This window comes from Anopheles coluzzii, chromosome 2 (assembly GCF_943734685.1).
Source record: "Anopheles coluzzii chromosome 2, AcolN3, whole genome shotgun sequence".
Classification (NCBI taxonomy): Eukaryota; Metazoa; Arthropoda; class Insecta; order Diptera; family Culicidae; genus Anopheles; species Anopheles coluzzii.
Genome location: NC_064670.1, coordinates 81,657,099 through 81,669,172, shown reverse-complemented (window position 1 = coordinate 81,669,172; position 12,074 = coordinate 81,657,099). Strand labels below are relative to the sequence as shown.

Below are 12,074 nucleotides of genomic sequence, written 5' to 3'. Positions count from 1 at the left end.
AATTCAATTTGTTTTTTGTAAACAGTGTTTTAGATATAAATCAAAACATTGCTGATGTCAGAGCGCCTGATTCTTTGTTTTGTAATGATGCTCCATGAAACCAATTCAAATTTCTATTCAAACTATTCAGCATTGCTTCCATGTGGTAGGAGAGTCTCTTCTTATAGTGATCAGTCAGTCGCTGGAGGAGTGTATTTTTCCGGAGACTTCGAAGGAATCATTGGTAATACCTATTCCTAAAGTGAGCGGAGCTGCCAGTGCGGAAGAGTTTCGTCCCATCAATATGTTGCATGTACTCGAAAAGGTGCTGGAATTGGTGGTTAAGGAGCAATTGGTCCAGTTTCTAACTCGAAATGACCTGTTGATTAGTGAACAATCAGGATATCGACAGGGACACTCTTGTGAAACTGCTTTAAATCTTGTACTGGCGAGGTGGAAGGTGTTGATGGATCGAAAGGAATCGATAGTTGCCGTTTTCTTGGATTTAAAACGAGCATTTGAGACTATATCAAGACCGTTATTGCTGCAGACCTTAAGGCGTTTTGGTATTGTGGGGAGGGAGCTCAATTGGTTCGAAAATTATTTAAAAGACAGAACTCAGAGAACAGTTTTTGGAAACTCTATATCAAAGCCTATAGAAAATACCCTTGGAGTTCCAATGGACCAATTTTGTTTATAATGTATATCAATGACATGAAACAGGTTTTGAAGTCTTGTGAGATCAATCTTTTTGCCGATGATACTGTTTTGTTTATCTCGCACAAAGACATCAAGCAAGCAGAGTCTCTGATGAATATCGATTTAAACGCTCTGGATGGTTGGCTTAGGTACAAAAAGCTAGCATTAAACGTTAAGACTAGTTACATGGTAATGACTGCTGGTGTATTAGACAGTCCCCCATCCATCGTGATAAATAAGGAACCAATCGAAAGAGTCCGTCAGGTTTAATATCTGGGGGTTATTTTAGACGACAGATTGAAGTTCAACACTCACATAGACTGGGTCATCGCTAAAGTGGCATCAAAGTGTGGGGTTATTAGTAGGCTGGCAAAAGATCTCGATTTTTTTGGGATAGTTAATCTCTATAAGTCACTGATTTCACCACATTTTGATTTTTGCTCGTCGATTCTGTTTCTTGGCAATAAGGGACAAATTAAAAGGCTTCAGAGATTGCAATATCGTATTATGCGGTTAGCTTTAGGGTGTGGCCGACGTACGTCGTCTTTTGTTATGCTAGATATTCTTCAGTGGATGTTTGTAGAGCAGAGGATTGTGTATCAAACCATGACCTTTATATTTAAACTTTTGGGGGGCCTTTTGCCAGGGTATTTAGGGGAACGCATTGTTCGAGGATCTGATGTTCATCGGCACTGTACACGCAGAGCAAATGAGCCGAGGGTTCCCAACTTAATTTCACATGGTGCCAGAAACTCCTTGTTTTTCAAGGGGATTCAATTATACAACAGATTACCCGGAGAAATCAAGAATGCGAGTAACTTGCCAGACTTCAAACGTATGTGTTGGAACCTTTATAAGGTTCCACGGCACTGGCAGCGTTATGAGGGACAAAAACATATAAATAGGTGAAAGGTGTCAACTTTCGGCCTTTCTCGAATCCAAGATACCAGCAGTGCACACGGGCTGCTCGGGTGAGTTTTACCATAGCCACGAAGGCGGGACGGGAAGCGAAAGGAGGATAGTGAGTGAAAGTTTACGCATGTCTACGGACCAACGACGCCAACGAATGTCCGAAATCGAGTTCGAGAAGCTCGCGAAGCTCACGGAATTCTTGTTCGAGAAAGCGGAAGAATGGTGCTGGGAAACGGATCGTTTGGGGGCGCCAACATCATAACCGCTGAATTCCGAGGGTTGCGCTGATCGAGAAGCGTTTGAAGAATGGATTCTTGCCATGGAAAGTTCGATGAGGCGAACCCCACAAAAAGAAAATGGCTTAGCTAGAGGTCAAAACCCTTCAACCCGAGGGCAACGAGTGACGTACTGTGATGGCTACGGAACGACGTCACTAGCGCAAAGCCGTGTGACAAGCGCGCGCCCTACGGTGTCCCAACCAGCATTATCGCGCGATTTTTATGTGTATCTATCATTTTTCTCATTCTAACATTCACAAAATTTTTCATTCTGCCTCGCTCTTCTGGGTGTTGGTCTGTATTTGCTTGCGACTTGGCTGTGTCGCATCAACGATTCGCATGTTTCATTTAGCTCATCCCTTTCCATCGTTGGAGAGAAACTCTTGCGTCTCGCTTTTCTGGGACTTGTCCAATTTCGCTTGCTACACCAATCGTTCACGCAAGCGTTCTCCTCTCGCCCGCTTTTTGTATCATTGTACAGGTACTCCCCGATATACGCTATCAATGCGGACCGGAGGCAATAGCGTATCTCGAATATTCAATAGCGAAAGTCGAATTTCGAGGTTTTCAGTCAAGTTATAACTAATATCCGTAGAACTTTGCATGAAGTGGTAGGTTTTAGCCACTAAACCTACCACTACCGAATGGTTAAAAACCATTTCAAATGGTATAAAATTGAAAAATTCAGTTGAAATTAGATCAAATAACTAAATCAACTAACTAACCAAATAGTTATTTGATCTAATTTCAACTGAATTTTTCAATTTTATACCATTTGAAATGGTTTTTAATATTCAACCAAAAGGGAATTTATTTTGCATTTGACATTCGATTTCTAAAATTAGTACTACTTGTTCAAAGAACCGTCAAATTTAGAAAAAAAGCGTATAGCGAAATCGTGTATATCGAGTATGGCGTATATCGGGGAATACCTGTATAGCCACACGAGGAAGGCGCTGCTTCGCGTTCACATGAAAATGTGGTAGTGTGAAATCAAGTTTGCAAGCGGTAGGACGCGTCGGTGTGTGTTCGTTTTTTCTCTCGTGAAACCAGTACGGAAAAACTATTTGGTAAGTACAGTTTTTAATAAAGGGTTATTTCAATCTTTATCAAACTGAATTGTATTGATAATTGTGATATAAAATTAATTTCGTTTTTTTAAAGAAATCATAACACACGCACGAACGGAAGTGAGCACGGACCACAAAAGAAGCAATATTCAATTGGTTGGTAAGTATTGTGCTTGAGGTTAAATTGAACAGCTGTTGGCAAAATAGTTAATATTTCCTTCTATCCCTAGGAGTGCCGAAAACAGAACAGGAGAGGAAAGAAGGCAGGAACGATTCGATCCTCCAACGTGCTAGCGCCTGGTAGAGGAGAAGCGGCAGGAAGGTAGAGACGAACATCCAGCTCGCTAGTGCAGCACGTGGGAGCAGCAAGAGGGAAGCAAGCAGGACGCGTACACACCATTCGACGAAGGCAAAGCTGGAGGAAAGGAAGAACGAGGAGAGAAGGCAGGCAAGACGGGTACGTGTGTATCCCGCACCGGTTTTAGGCAGTGTGAATTGTGTGAGTATGTAAATATGTATGTGCGAGTAAGAAGGTAAAATAAAGAGCGTAAGCATGTGCAGAATGGACAAAAGAGAGTAAGAGTCTTTGTAGGGAGAATGGAGAGAATGAAAGAAATTGAACAATAATGTAGCATACAGAAACTAGATGTATGATACACGCTGTCGCACCGTTGCAGAGACGTGCTCTTTAGTGCTGCTAATGAGCACGATTTGAGAACGTTTTGAGCCCGTTTTTTCTCATACAAAATTTTAAAATGTCGCGCGATAATGTCGGTTGGGGTGATGTCCTATGCCCAACCGACATTATCGCGCGACATTTTAAAATTTTGTATGAGAAAAAATGGGCTCAAAACGTTCTCAAATCGTGCTCATTAGCAGCACTAAAGAGCACGTTTCTGCAACCGTGCGACAGCGTGTATCATACATGTAGTTTCTGTATGCTACATTATTGTACAATTTCTTTATTCTCTCCTTTCTCCCAAAACAAACTCAGACTCTCTCTCATTTTCCATTCCACACATTCGCTCTTTATTTTTACCTCTTTACTCGCACATACACTTTGAAATACTCACACAATTCACACTGCCGAAAACCGGTGCGGGATACACACGTCTTGCCTGCCTTCTCTCCTCGTTGTTCCTTTCATCCAGCGTTGTCTTCGTCGAATGGTGTGCACGCGTTAAAAATTCTTCCTGCTTGCCTCCCTTTCGCTGCTCCCACATGCTGCGCTAGCGCGCTGGAGGATCGTCCCTACCTTCCTGCCGCTTCTCCTCTATCAGGCGCTAGCACGTTGGAGGATCGTTCCTGCCCCCCTGCCGCTTCTCCGGCGCTAGCGCGTTGAATGGTCGTTCCTGCTTTCTTTCCTCTCCTGTTCTGTTGTTTTCGGCACTCCTAGGGATAGAGGGAAATATTAACTATGTTGCCAACAGCTGTTCAATTTAACACCAAGCACAATACTTACCAACCAATTGAATATTGCTTCTTTTGTGGTCCGTGCTCACTTCCGCGTGCGTGCGTGTGTAACGATTTCTTTAAAAAACGAAATTGATTTTAAATCACAATTGTCAATACAATTCAGTTTGATGAAGATTGATATAACCCTTTATTAAAAGCTGTACTTACCAAATATTTTTTTCGTAGTGGTTTTACTAGAGAAAAAACGAGTACGCATCGACGCGTCCTACCGCTTACAAACTTGATTTCACACTACCACATTTTCATGTGAACGCGAAGGAGCGCCTTCCTCGTGTGGCTATACAGGTATTCCCCGATATACGCCATACTCGATATACGCGATTTCTCTATACGCTTTTTTTTCTAAATTTGACGGTTCTTTGAGTAAATAGTACTAATTTGATACATCGAATGTCAAATGCAAAAAAAATCCTTTTGGTTGAATATTAAAAACAATTTCAAAAGGTATAAAATTGTATTATTCAGTTGAAATCAGATCAAATAACTAATTTAGTGGCTAAAACCTACCACTTCATGCAAAATTATACGAAAATTAGCTATAATTAGACTGAAATCCTCGAAAATCGACTTGCGCTAACATTCGAGATCCGCTATTGCCTCTGGTCCGCATTGGTAGCGTATATCGGGGAGTACCTGTACAATGATACAAAGAGCGGGTGCCCAACCGGCATTATCGCGCGATTTTTATGTGTATCTATCATTTTTCTCATTCTAACATTCAAAAAAATTTTCATTCTGTCTTGCTCTTCTGGGTGTTGGTCAGTTTTTGCTCGCAACTTGGCTGTGTCACACCAACCATCCTCATGTTTCATATGGTTCTTCTCTTTCCATCGTTAGAGAGAAACTCTTGCGTCTCGCTTTTCTGGGACTTGTCCAATTTCGCTTGCTACACCAAGCGTTCACGCAAGCGATCTTCTCTCGTCCGCTCTTTGTATCATCTTGCAGGTACTCCCCGATATACGCTATTAATGCGGACCGGAGGCAATAGCGTATCTCGAATATTAGCAAATGTCGAGTTTTCAGTCAAATTATAGCTAATTTTCGTATAATTTTGCTTGAAGTGGTAGGATTTACCACTTAATTAGTTATTTGATCTGATTCAACTGAAGATTACAATTGTACACCTTTTGAAATGGCTTTTAATATTCGATCAAAAGGGAATTTATTTTGAATTTGATATTCGATGTGTCAAATTAGTACAATTTGCTCAAAGAACTTTCAAATTTAGAAAAAAAGCTTATAGCGAAATCGCGTATATCGAGTATGGCGTATATCGGGGAATACCTGTATAGCCACCAGAGGAAGGCGCTGCTTCGCGTTCACATGAAAATGTGGTAGTGTGAAATCAAGTTTGCAAGCGGTAGGCTACGTCGATGCGTGCCCGTTTTTTTCTCTCGTGAAACCAGTACGGAAAAACTATTTGGTAAGTACAGCTTTTAATAAAGGATTATATCAATCTGTATCAAACTGAATGGTATTAATAATTGGTGATATCAAATCAATTTCGTTTTCTATAGCAAATCGTAACACACGCACAAACTGAAGTGAGCACGGACCACGATAGAAATAATTAATTGGTTGGTAAGTATCATGCTTCGCGTTAAATGGAACAGCGGTTTTCAAAATAGATAATATTTCCCTCTTTCACCAGCAGTGCCAAAAACAAAAGGACAGGAGAGGCAGGAACGATCATTCAACGCGTTAGCGCCGGACGAAGGAGAAGCGGCAGGAAGGCAGGAACGATCCTCCAACGTGCTCGCGCTCCAACGTGCTCGCGAAGGCAGGAACGCGCCTGGTAGAGGAGAGGCGGCAGGAAGGTAGGGACGATCATCCAGCACGCTAGCGCAGCACCTGGGAACAGCGAGGGGGAGGCAAGCAGGAATAATTTTTAACGCGTACACACCATTCGACGAAGACAACGCTGGATGAAAGGAAGAACGAGGAGAGAAGGCAGGCAAGACGGGTACGTGTGTATCCCGCAACGAGTTTTCGGCAGTGTGAAATGTGAGTATTGAAAAGTATATGTGTGAGTAGAGGTAAAGAGGTAAAATAAAGAGCGAATGTGTGGAATGGGAAAATGAAAGAGAGTCTGTGTTTGTTTTGGGAGAGAGGAGAGAATGAAAGAAATTGAACAATAATGTAGCATACAGAAACCACATGTATGATACACGCTGTCGCACGATTTCAAAAACCTTCTCTATATCCCAACCAGCATTATCGCGCGATTTTTATGTGTATCTATCATTTTTCTCATTCTAACATTCACAAAATTTTTCATTCTGCCTCGCTCTTCTGGGTGTTGGTCTGTATTCCCAACCAGCATTATCGCGCGATTTTTATGTGTATCTATCATTTTTCTCATTCTAACATTCACAAAATTTTTCATTCTGCCTCGCTCTTCTGGGTGTTGGTCTGTATTTGCTTGCGACTTGGCTGTGTCGCATCAACGATTCGCATGTTTCATTTAGCTCATCCCTTTCCATCGTTGGAGAGAAACTCTTGCGTCTCGCTTTTCTGGGACTTGTCCAAATTCGCTTGCTACACCAATCGTTCACGCAAGCGTTCTCCTCTCGCCCGCTCTTTGTATCATTGTACAGGTACTCCCCGATATACGCTATCAATGCGTACCGGAGGCAATAGCGTATCTCGAATATTCAATAGCGAAAGTCGAATTTCGAGGTTTTCAGTCAAATTATAACTAATATCCGTATAACTTTGCATGAAGTGGTAGGTTTTAGCCACTAAATTAGTTATTTGATCTAATTTCAACTGAATTTTTCAATTTTATACCATTTGAAATGGTTTTTAATATTCAACCAAAAGGGAATTTATTTTGCATTTGACATTCGATTTCTAAAATTAGCACTACTTGTTCAAAGAACCGTCAAATTTAGAAAAAAGCGTATAGCGAAATCGTGTATATCGAGTATGGCGTATATCGGGGAATACCTGTATAGCCACACGAGGAAGGAGCTGCTTCGCGTTCACATGAAAATGTGATAGTGTGAAATCAAGTTTGCAAGCAGTAGGACGCGTCGGTGTGTGTCCGTTTTTTCTCTCGAGAAACCAGTACGGAAAAACTATTTGGTAAGTACAGTTTTTAATAAAGGGTTATATCAATCTTTATCAAACTGAATTGTATTGATAATTGTGATATCAAATCAATTTCGTTTTTTTTAAAGAAATCGTAACACACGCACGAACGGAAGTGAGCACGGACCACAACAGAAGCAATATTCAATTGGTTGGTAAGTATTGTGCTTGACGTTAAATTGAACAGCTGTTGGCAAAATAGTTAATATTTCCTTCTATCCCTAGGAGTGCCGAAAACAGAACAGGAGAGGAAAGAAGGCAGGAACGATCCGATCCTCCAACGTGCTAGCGCCTGGTAGAGGAGAAGCGGTAGGAAGGTAGAGACGAACATCCAGCGCGCTAGCGCAGCATGTGGGAGCAGCGAGAGGGAGGCAAGCAGGAAGAATTTTTAACGTGTGGACACAATTCGACGAAGACAACGCTGGATTATAGGAAGAACGAGGAGAGAAGGCAGGCAAGACGGGTACGTGTGTATCCTGCACCGGTTTTCGGCAGTGTGAATTGTGTGAGTATTGAAAAGTGTATGTGTGAGTAGAGGTAAAGAGGTGAAATAAAGAGCGAATGTGTGGAATGGAAAAATTAGAGAGAGTCTGTGTTTGTTTTGGGAGAGAAGAGAGAATGAAAGAAATTGAACAATAATGTAGCATACAGAAACTACATGTATGATACACGCTGTCGCACCGTTGCAGAAACGTGCTCTTTAGTGCTGCTAATGAGCACGATTTGAGAACGTTTTGAGCCCGTTTTTTCTCATACAAAATTGGAAATTGTCGCGCGATAATGCCGGTTGGGTTTGCTTGCGACTTGGCTGTGTCGCATCAACGATTCGCATGTTTCATTTAGCTCATCCCTTTCCATCGTTGGAGAGAAACTCTTGCGTCTCGCTTTTCTGGGACTTGTCCAATTTCGCTTGCTACACCAATCGTTCACGCAAGCGTTCTCCTCTCGCCCGCTTTTTGTATCATTGTACAGGTACTCCCCGATATACGCTATCAATGCGGACCGGAGGCAATAGCGTATCTCGAATATTCAATAGCGAAAGTCGAATTTCGAGGTTTTCAGTCAAGTTATAACTAATATCCGTAGAACTTTGCATGAAGTGGTAGGTTTTAGCCACTAAACCTACCACTACCGAATGGTTAAAAACCATTTCAAATGGTATAAAATTGAAAAATTCAGTTGAAATTAGATCAAATAACTAATACGCTTACGTAAATTTGACGGTTCTTTGAACAAGTAGTACTAATTTTAGAAATCGAATGTCAAATGCAAAATAAATTCCCTTTTGGTTGAATATTAAAAACCATTTCAAATGGTATAAAATTGAAAAATTCAGTTGAAATTAGATCAAATAACTAAATCAACTAACTAACCAAATAGTTATTTGATCTAATTTCAACTGAATTTTTCAATTTTATACCATTTGAAATGGTTTTTAATATTCAACCAAAAGGGAATTTATTTTGCATTTGACATTCGATTTCTAAAATTAGTACTACTTGTTCAAAGAACCGTCAAATTTAGAAAAAAAGCGTATAGCGAAATCGTGTATATCGAGTATGGCGTATATCGGGGAATACCTGTATAGCCACACGAGGAAGGCGCTGCTTCGCGTTCACATGAAAATGTGGTAGTGTGAAATCAAGTTTGCAAGCGGTAGGACGCGTCGGTGTGTGTTCGTTTTTTCTCTCGTGAAACCAGTACGGAAAAACTATTTGGTAAGTACAGTTTTTAATAAAGGGTTATTTCAATCTTTATCAAACTGAATTGTATTGATAATTGTGATATAAAATTAATTTCGTTTTTTAAAGAAATCGTAACACACGCACGAACGGAAGTGAGCACGGACCACAACAGAAGCAATATTCAATTGGTTGGTAAGTATTGTGCTTGAGGTTAAATTGAACAGCTGTTGGCAAAATAGTTAATATTTCCTTCTATCCCTAGGAGTGCCGAAAACAGAACAGGAGAGGAAAGAAGGCAGGAACGATTCGATCCTCCAACGTGCTAGCGCCTGGTAGAGGAGAAGCGGCAGGAAGGTAGAGACGAACATCCAGCTCGCTAGTGCAGCGCGTGGGAGCAGCAAGAGGGAAGCAAGCAGGACGCGTACACACCATTCGACGAAGGCAAAGCTGGAGGAAAGGAAGAACGAGGAGAGAAGGCAGGCAAGACGGGTACGTGTGTATCCCGCACCGGTTTTAGGCAGTGTGAATTGTGTGAGTATGTAAATATGTATGTGCGAGTAAGAAGGTAAAATAAAGAGCGTAAGCATGTGCAGAATGGACAAAAGAGAGTAAGAGTCTTTGTAGGGAGAATGGAGAGAATGAAAGAAATTGAACAATAATGTAGCATACAGAAACTAGATGTATGATACACGCTGTCGCACCGTTGCAGAGACGTGCTCTTTAGTGCTGCTAATGAGCACGATTTGAGAACGTTTTGAGCCCGTTTTTTCTCATACAAAATTTTAAAATGTCGCGCGATAATGTCGGTTGGGTAGTTCTGCTATCGAGAACGATTTGACCGCGCTATAGAGAACACTTTTTCTATACAAAAAAAACCGCTTGCAACGTGACAATGTTGGTTGGGTGAGAGGAGAACGCTTGCGTGAACGATTGGTGTAGCAAGCGAAATTGAATAAGTCCCAGAAAAGCGAGACGCAAGAGTTTCTCTCCAACGATGGAAAGGGATGAGCTAAATGAAACATGCGAATCGTTGATGCGACACAGCCAAGTCGCAAGCAAATACAGACCAACACCCAGAAGAGCGAGGCAGAATGAAAAATTTTGTGAATGTTAGAATGAGAAAAATGATAGATACACATAAAAATCGCGCGATAATGCCGGTTGGGTGATGAACGCACCATCCCCCAGGACAATCGCATGGCAATCGGATTGAACGCGCAACATTTTCCATACAATCCGCAGTGTTGCGTTTTCTTCGCGCAAACTTTGCCTGTATTTTCAATGAGCCAAGCGATTTTACCCCCTCCTACACGCGATGTATCCTAAAGCACGCTTGTCGCGGCAACGTTCACCACATACACACACACATCTCCACACTCAGGGTACGACATCTTCCCTGTTGCTGTTCTGGACTCAGACAAAATTTGTGTTTCTACACTTATTGTTCAAAAAAGTAGTAGCTCCTAGGATCTGAATTTACAAACAAATATCAAAATATTATGTTCTGCTAATGATATTGCACTAAATTTAATTGCACTACATTAAGTTTTTACATATCTTTCGTAAAAGTTCGTCAGAGTATGAAAATGTCGATACAATTTGTCATGAATAACTTAAATTTTAAGATTTTCGCGCATAAAATTATGACGCGCGCTGTGTGTGCGGCGGCGTAATTCGCTACTCGTATAGCCGTCTCGCTTCTTCTTGTGTGTGCTTTACCGTTGCTCACCGCTTCAAGAACATTGCTGCTCACACACACGTCAGTCTGTGGTAAACAATTGGAGGGGGAGGATGTGTCGGTTTGCTCCAGAAATCGTGTGTGATTTTGGTGTTCTGGATTTGGTTCCATCCCTGTTTGTTTTGGTGAAATTGAAAAGGTAAGACTCATAGACCGATGTAAAAGTGTGAGAGTAAAGTGATGTTGATGGTGACTGATTATTTTCTTTGTTTCTTTTCCTGCTTTCATCCACTGATGGTGTCGAGCATCGCCGAGGATGTGATCGAATGCGGAATATTCGAAACGAGGAGATTCATTCCGGATTTTGTTTGCAATAAGGTAAGTTATGAAAACACACAAAGCATACGAAAAAAGAGTGAGTAATCTTATTCTTAACTTTCATTTCTTCAACAGCGCTGAACTAATCCTCCAGCTTACAGGACGGCAAAGGTACACGCACAAACGTGCACACATCAGCCTTCTCGGAGAACGAGAACACGGGAGGGGGAGACCGGCAACGTATAGAACCTTTACGCTCCCTCGTGCGTTCGTGCGTGCGTGCGCGCGCGCGTCTATGTGTGTGTATGTGTGTGCATGCCTGCGTGCGTGGCTGTGTGTGTTTTTGCCGCTTCGCATAACGAGATCCTACGGGATCACCTTGCGAAAAACACCAAGAGAGTGGGAGGGGTAGGTATGTGTGTATGTGTGTGTATGTGTGCTTGCATGCGTGCGTGGCTGTGTATGTGTGTGTATGTGTGCTTGCATGCGTGCATGGCTGTGTATGTGTGTGTATGTGTGCTTGCATGCGTGCATGGCTGTGTATGTGTGTGTATGTGTGCTTGCATGCTTGCGTGGCTGTGTATGTGTGTGTGTATGTGAGCTTGCATGCGTGCATGGCTGTGTATGTGTGTGTATGTGTGCTTGCATGCGTGCGTGGCTGTGTATGTGTGTGTATGTGTGCTTTTGCTGTTTGGCGATCTCCTACGGAATCACCTTGCAAAAACACGTGGGGGGGGGGGGGAGGAGTGAGGTGTGTGTGTGCTTGCCTGCGTGCTTTGTGTGTGTGTTTTTGCGTTCACGTTCTACGGGATCACTTTGCGAAAAACACCAAGGGGAGGAGGAGGTGTGTGTGTGTGTGTGTATGTTTTTTTTTTCTTTGCCGATT

At 42.0% G+C, this 12,074-nt stretch overlaps 1 long non-coding RNA gene across 4 annotated transcripts; it reads left to right on the top strand.

Moving 5' to 3' along the window:
• Positions 1–5,065: 5,065 nt before the first annotated feature.
• LOC125906407 (uncharacterized) lies at positions 5,066–11,579 on the top strand. Of its 4 annotated transcripts, none has more exons than XR_007451782.1 (4): positions 5,066–5,995; positions 6,066–7,011; positions 8,480–9,384; positions 9,455–11,579. It is a non-coding gene; the product is annotated as an uncharacterized LOC125906407 (long non-coding RNA). The 4 variants fall into 4 exon arrangements; XR_007451780.1 differs by having other exon boundaries at positions 5,074–7,011; positions 9,455–11,248; positions 11,324–11,579; XR_007451781.1 differs by having other exon boundaries at positions 5,066–7,011.
• Positions 11,580–12,074: the final 495 nt, after the last annotated feature.